This window comes from Ptychodera flava, chromosome 12 (genome assembly GCF_041260155.1).
Source record: "Ptychodera flava strain L36383 chromosome 12, AS_Pfla_20210202, whole genome shotgun sequence".
Classification (NCBI taxonomy): Eukaryota; Metazoa; Hemichordata; class Enteropneusta; family Ptychoderidae; genus Ptychodera; species Ptychodera flava.
In genome coordinates this window covers 8,003,872-8,011,115 of record NC_091939.1, presented here as the reverse complement: position 1 = coordinate 8,011,115, position 7,244 = coordinate 8,003,872, and the positions used below count along the sequence as shown (strand labels likewise).

At 38.0% G+C, this 7,244-nt stretch overlaps 1 long non-coding RNA gene across 1 annotated transcript; it reads left to right on the top strand.

Annotated features, from left to right (window-relative positions):
• Positions 1–1,530: 1,530 nt before the first annotated feature.
• LOC139144881 (uncharacterized) lies at positions 1,531–6,960 on the top strand. Its single transcript, XR_011554868.1, has 3 exons — positions 1,531–1,754; positions 3,115–3,975; positions 4,602–6,960. It is a non-coding gene; the product is annotated as an uncharacterized lncRNA (long non-coding RNA).
• The last annotated feature ends 284 nt before the right edge of the window (positions 6,961–7,244 follow it).

The following is a 7,244-nucleotide window of genomic DNA, read 5'->3' as shown; positions in this document are numbered from 1 at the left end:
TTAAGCTTATACCACAATGACTTGTTTATGCGTTCTGACATGTCCTTATGACAATAACGGATCTCTAATCGATTTGTGACGGTCCCAACCCCTGTGTAAAGTTCCAAACGGTTGTTGTTTTATATAATCGGGTCACGGGAATAAGGCAGCCAACTGAGGCGGAAAATCGATTTATAAAAGAAAGACCCGTGAAAGAACATGCACTTTACCAGAATATCCGAAAGGCTGGGTAAAACCTAACTAGAACACTGTATGACTCTTGGCCATGTTATGCAAAAGTTGCTGCAAACGGCGACAATGCACATAGAAATGTGAGTATAAAAGACCGATTATTGAAATAAGATGGTGGATTGAGTGAATCATCTGAGATTCATGTTACACGAATTTCAGTCGTGACATCATAACTTTGAAAGCCCTTTTCCTCTTATCTTCCTCTTTACTTTCGAAGTACAAAATATTGGTTGAAACAAATAATCATGATATGTACAATCACACTTAAAATGAAAGTAACATCCAATCCCCATTTCAATTCCCATTTTATTGTTCTTCTGAGAATATAAATAAAATTTTGTTCCTCAAAAACAAAATCGATGTGTTTCATTGCGTTGATACGAAATAATACACAATATTACGTCTCCAGAAGTCGTTTCGGCTCGCACGGTAGAACTCTGCTAAGGTTGCTTACATTTTATACCAATTAGGCCAAGATATAAAGACACTTGTAGCCGATTGTCGATTTCGATTTTTTCCTTCGTAACTTCGGTGTTTTTTTCACTAAACAATATTAACAATCGTTTCATTTACAATAATTGCAGAATACATCCACTTCTCATTTACTTTTTTAAGGTGTAGAGGGAAGGTCGAGTCACATATTAAGTCTATTACACGATACGATAACATGATCGTAAATCGTGCACGTTACGGTGTTAGTCGGTAATTTTGGAAGTACTTTTTATGGATTTTGGAGAACATGCGAAGCTGAAAATACACGACGCGAAGGTCTCGAGGTGATGTGGGCGACAATCGTAAACAATTTTATTTTTTGCTTTAAACTATATATTTACCTGTGGCGGACTGTGGCATGCAAACATAATTAAAAACAATGAGACAAATCCTCCTACTTGTAGCTAAAAGTGAAGTTTATTTTGTTTGCGTTCAGAAATTGTAGGGTTTCAATTCTGTATATTGATTTATCGCTATTGTCTTTTGCATTTCTATTTTTCAAACTTCTATTCATCTGAATTCTTCTTCCTGTTGTTTTTATGCGTTTTGAAATATTCTGGACTGAGCAGCGTCTAATAAATTGCCCGTTTGTACTATGTTAGCTCCGAGGACGCATCAGAGCTGCAGATTACATGACTGGTTTACACAGGAACGTACGGTAAAAACAACGTTCGATGTTTGCTCGTATTAGCTAAGCACTGGAAATAAATGAATTGTCCTGAGAAGTGAAGATATTTTTATTGGATCGGAGTGAAATAACCACCGATACGGATGTACCGTGCGTTTCTTATTGCAGCTAGGGAGTTGCAATCCGCCTCGCCTACGTATTATCAAATTTAGCACAATGCAACCCTTGGTGAAATTTAACTTTCCCTGACCGCGATAGTTTTAATACGGCTGTCCATCGAAAACTTGTTACATTTGGTGACTATTCCGACAGAAATTTATAATGCGATAAAAATAATCAAGATTTGATATACGATCCGAACGCCCAGGTTGTATTAATCGGACCATCGGTTTCTCACCAAAAGGTAAGTTTAACTTGGTAGATTAACTTTTATCGTACCTTTTGAACTCGGAGCTTGAGAAATGTACAGCGGCCATGCTTGTGAATTCAGTGTGACCCTAACAACAGGCGACAATGAATTTATCTAGGGCATGTTGCGTCTGTTCAGCGGTGACCACACTGTCTGGGACAGAAATGTTGGGACACTATGGGTAGACGTTAGCGTGCTAAACTTCATTGACATAGTTGCTGGTGTTTCTTCTTCGTTAAAGGAGCAACGTCCCATTAGTGCAAAAGTCGGACTTTTAATACCTTGTACTAATGCCGCCTGTCGAAAGAAACAAAGTTGAGTTGGCCAGTACGTAATAAAACATAGGGAAGGTAGGGAAGGTCAACACACGATGTTCAGATGACCTCATAGTAACCAAGATCCTGAGTTCATTGCACAAAGAAGGAAGTTAAGATGATTTTACACACACACAAACACACATACATATATATCAAATATATGTCAAATATATATATATATATATATATATATATATATATATATACACACACACACACACACACACTTTGTACATGAAGTAATTTATGATCTGTATACATACATACAGACACAAACAGACACACTCACACATATATATATATATACAAACGTATATATACATATATGTTTGTGTATGTCTATGTCTGTCTCTGTGTGTCTCTGTGTGTCTGTGTGTGTGTGTGTGTCTGTGTGTGTAGATGAGACTCCATTCGATCCAGATAATGTAAATATATCCGTATGTATATTGTGTACAAATAAGAAAACATGAGAGACAGACAGACAGACACACAGACAGACGAACGGTCAGGCAGACAGACAGAAAGTGGGAGAGATACAAAATCACAGAGAGAGGGACACAGAGACGGAGACAAAGAGGGAGAGAGTTCCACACCTGAAGGCGCGGCGTCCTCCATAAGACTTTCGTTTTAAATTCTCCGAACTCACAACACAGACAGGATTGTTCATTTCATGGAATAGGACGCTCTTTAATTTCTGTAGAACTGAAAACGAAATAACTAACAAATTTTCAAACACATGAATAGTGTGGTTATGTTTCACAAATACTTTTTTATTATGATGAGTGCCTTAAAGAATTGAATACTGGCTTCCATTATAATTTTGCTAGTTTGGATAATTTTCACGAGAAAGAAAATAAGAAATTAATGATATATTTGAAGCGTGTTCAAAAATTTCAAAATCAATGATAGGTTAGTTAACGGTGGCATATTATATGTACTTTTTAAGGTGTTCCAATATAGAGGTTAATAATGTTGTTAAACGTTTTGAACTTCAGCTACTATAAGTTGGCCCGTATTTCGACTCTTTTTCGTCTAAGACAGAGTAAGAGGCATCGTACAGAAAGACGTCGGTGAGTGCCCATAAAAATATCAGCAATGGCTGGGTATGAAAGGATAGAAGACGGAAATCCATGTGCTTGTGGAGAGAAACTGGCGAATAACCGATTGACTTGGATAGCTTTTGGTTTCCTTATAGTTGTTGCAGTTGCCATGACGACGATGGACATGTTCGTCGTGTTTATCTGCCTGGATGAGTATTTAAAACCAAATTCCATGTGCCAGTTTAACAACACGCAATTTCAGCAATTTGTTGACGTGATAGAAATCCTAGAACCTCTGATATCGGTAGTTCTCGTTACATTCTGCGTGTTGCTGTACTATAGATGTCAGCCTAGGTGTAGGTGTGCGGGTCAGCTCTGCGCATGCTGTTGCTTCAGACATTGTAGATCGTGTGGAGACTACCTTCTGAAGAACATGAGAAACTGTTGTAAGACGTTTTTCTGTTCCTATTCGTGGACCAGATCAAGGTCCCTGATGCTGCTCATCGTCTGCTTATACAACTTCTTCATCTCCGTCACAGACACAGTCGACTCTCCCAGCGAAGTCCCCCCTCTTCGGTACGCCATACTTCCTCTGGGTCTGACGTCTTGGTACGTGCTTTTGGTCATTTCCAACGAAAAAGGCCCGCTAGCGTCAAGATATGATGACCCCAAGATCCACTTGTACGTTCCAATAGCGATATTTCTGTTTGCGTGTATCACAAACCTGGCAGAGTTTATAACCGACACTGTCTACTTAAGTTTGAAACTCTACTCAATTTTCTCAGATACTGATGGCAGCCACACCAACATCCTTCATGTCATGGATATCCTTGGGATGACAGCCAAGGTTGTTCTAAGGTAGGAATTCTTTCTCTATTACTTGAGAATTGACCGCCCCTCATTATATCACAGGGTATTGCTAGCATTATTCGTCTAAAAGTATGAATATGATCAATAAACGTCATGTATTATTTTTTCATTATACAAGCCTTACCTGTGTCGATTGTGTACCCCCGATCATCAACGTGAAGGGGCTTATCGCCCTGACCAAATAACTCGTTAGCAACTCATAAGGTAGTAGACGTCTACTGCCTTATGAGCTACTTAATTAATTCAATTATTTAATCAGGAAATGATCAATATACAAATATAATTGATGTCATTTAAAAAAATTACTCAATAATTGTGGTGAAAATGAGCTATTAAAAAGAGCTCGAAGGTCTATTATTTAACCCGCGGATTTTGTCACGATCCTTGTTAATATTATATACTGTCCGACGGCTGTCTATCGGTTTACTGCCAGAGTCTTACAGTATTGTGTCGCTTGATTATTTCAGATCATGCTATTATCATTCAGCATTGAGTATCGCCTGACTGCCTTGGTCTAAAGTGTTACGGCAGTCTTCAAATACCATTCAACGCTAAAGAACCCTTTAATTGCCGTTAACGTTATTCTTATGGTCGAAATCCTTTTTTCCTTTCAGACTTGACTTTTCCAAGTACTTTTGGAACATGTCACATCTGAGCGTTCTTCACAGGAAATATCTGTACGGAGGAAAAAATAAGATTCTGAAGGACTTGTGGGAGGATTGGGAGACAGTCCATGTGGTAGCCACCCAAACTGACAATGACACGGCTCAAACAACCCATCAGGTGGCACCATAAACCCATAAACTTGAGCCTTTCGATATATTTGAGTCCAAGTGAAGGCAAGACATCTACAAACATGTACAAGATAGGTCACGCAGTATGTATCCCGATATGATGCAGCAGTGAACCTTATCTCTATACGGTAAATTTTACCAAGGTGTTTTGGTACATCTGCCGGACCGCTTGGGTCTTGATCAGGAAATTAACCCGGTGTACCCAAGGCGATAAGGGGATATCAATTTCAAAATGGCCTGTAAAAGTGTTAAAAAGGTCCTTGGAAACGATGTACAAGAAAACCATGACATAACAGTCGAGCGACATAAAGTTACCTTAATGCGACTAGCTCTGTGCTGTTTTACGATGCTTTATCGACTCATAAGAGGTTGCAAGCTGACGGAAGATTTATTCTCGACACATGTCGACAGCCCGGCAATCGACGTGACATACTAACATGTAAGAGCTTGCATCTCTCTCTCTCTCTCTCTCTCTCTCTCTCTCTCTCTCTCTCTCTACTAAAAACACAACAAACGATCTTTTCGTTGTCGTTCAAATATTACGCTTACAGGAACAATAACTCTAATTTTTGATAAAATTTTCATTTGTATCGTTATTCCCGAAAACTAGTGCATTTCATTTTTCTTCCTCCCAAAGTATGTCGCAATACAAAGCATTGATCTCGCGAACTCAACTCATCGTCTTCAACGTGCAATAAGTTAGATCCAGACTGGAATTCAGTCGTCAACAATAACAGTGGACAGGCAAGTTGGTGTTTTGCAGAGACTTCGTGAGTAACACAAGATACTGTATTTTACAAACAGATCAAAAATCCCGGAAAATGATATGCATAAAAAATTACAGAGGATGGAGAATTTCAAGTGACTTTTGGTTTATATAACGTTATTATTTGTTGTTCTGTAAAACATCTTTTCTTGTTTCGCTGCTAAACTCCTATTATTCAAACTGTTAACACGGTTGTATATGTGCAAGGTCCAACGTTATTGTTAAATCAATGAAATAAGAGTGCTGGTTTTAATATAGGATTCATTAATTGTCAACAATTACAGTGCATAATGCATATGGTGCCTATAGTGTTTGTGAGGCTCACAGTCTGTATTTTGAACTTACTTAAGTGAAAAATAATGAGCACATTGTATGTGTTTCCACGAACAAAATAACGATAATAGTATCCAAAGTTACCAGCCTTTGTCCCTTTAAGGTAGTAGGCGTCTCGAAAGTGATAGACTTCAACTTTTCCTCAAACTTTCCTCCGTTTAAACGTTCTACCATTCTCATACCAAATCAAGAATAAAATCGGGCGAGTGGGTCATCGTGCAAATTGTGATACAAGAGAAACATTTTTACCCAAGATTTCCCGATATTTGAAATTCAATATGAACGCTATTCCTGCGTTAACTCTGTGGAGAAAAGTCCATTTTGACTTTCGAGAAACTTAGACAGTGAAAAGTTTTCTTACACCAAGAGCTTTAAAATTAGCCCCTACAAGTGGTAGATCAGAAAAGCATTGTAAAAGTTTGAGAGTCCGAATATCTGTCCCCGAGGCGCATTCTACCTTAATACATGGAACTAGTGACGTACGGAAGATAATCTATTTTAATATTTAGGATGCAGAAAGCAATCATAATACCAGACATTAATGACTTATCAGTATGAACACTATATACAGTGTAGACTCGTCGACATAAAGGCGCTAATCAACAATCATAACTCATTTCTTGCATTGGACCAAACTAAGGGGCCGTCTCAACTTGTAGTATAAATTCAAGAAACTAGAATTTGTTCTATCAGGTCAAAACAACCATAGAACCTCCTGCTAAACGTGAAACTTATCTCAGCTACAGAGAGTATAGTTTGATATTTTAAATACATCAACATGTCACAACAAGGCTTTGTTGACATAATTGACGAATTTAGAGATAAACAAGAGGTTGGCCAAAAATACCGAAAAGTATTTTGGGGTGACAAAAAATATTAATTGTTATGTTTCTGGCTAAGCCACGGAATTGGAAGTGGCTAGCGAATATTGTTTGTAAATTGCATCTAATCATTTTATGTCAATGCATGCTGATAACATATATATCATCGGAGAGATACCAGCAAATATTTCTTTCTATATATTGAACATATTACGTCAACAAAACATAGTTGCTAATAAAGTGTACGACTCAAAAAGCTAAGAGACGACAAGTTTTGATATTTCTTTTAGTATTTTGAATCAAAAACTCTTCTTTTTTCTAAAATGATAGAGTTAAACCCATACATAAGTACATTGGACGAAGGGTCAGCATTTGGAAATGGCCAGTACGGAGACATACACTGTACTCGTGTGATTGTTTATTTAAAGCATAGAGAAAGATAGATGGAGTCGCAACGGGTATTGTTTAAGGCGTGAAGCGGTTACGTAACCCATCCATGTTCGCCTCGCCTCAGGTTGCTCTCGCCTCTCTTTTCCGAAGAGT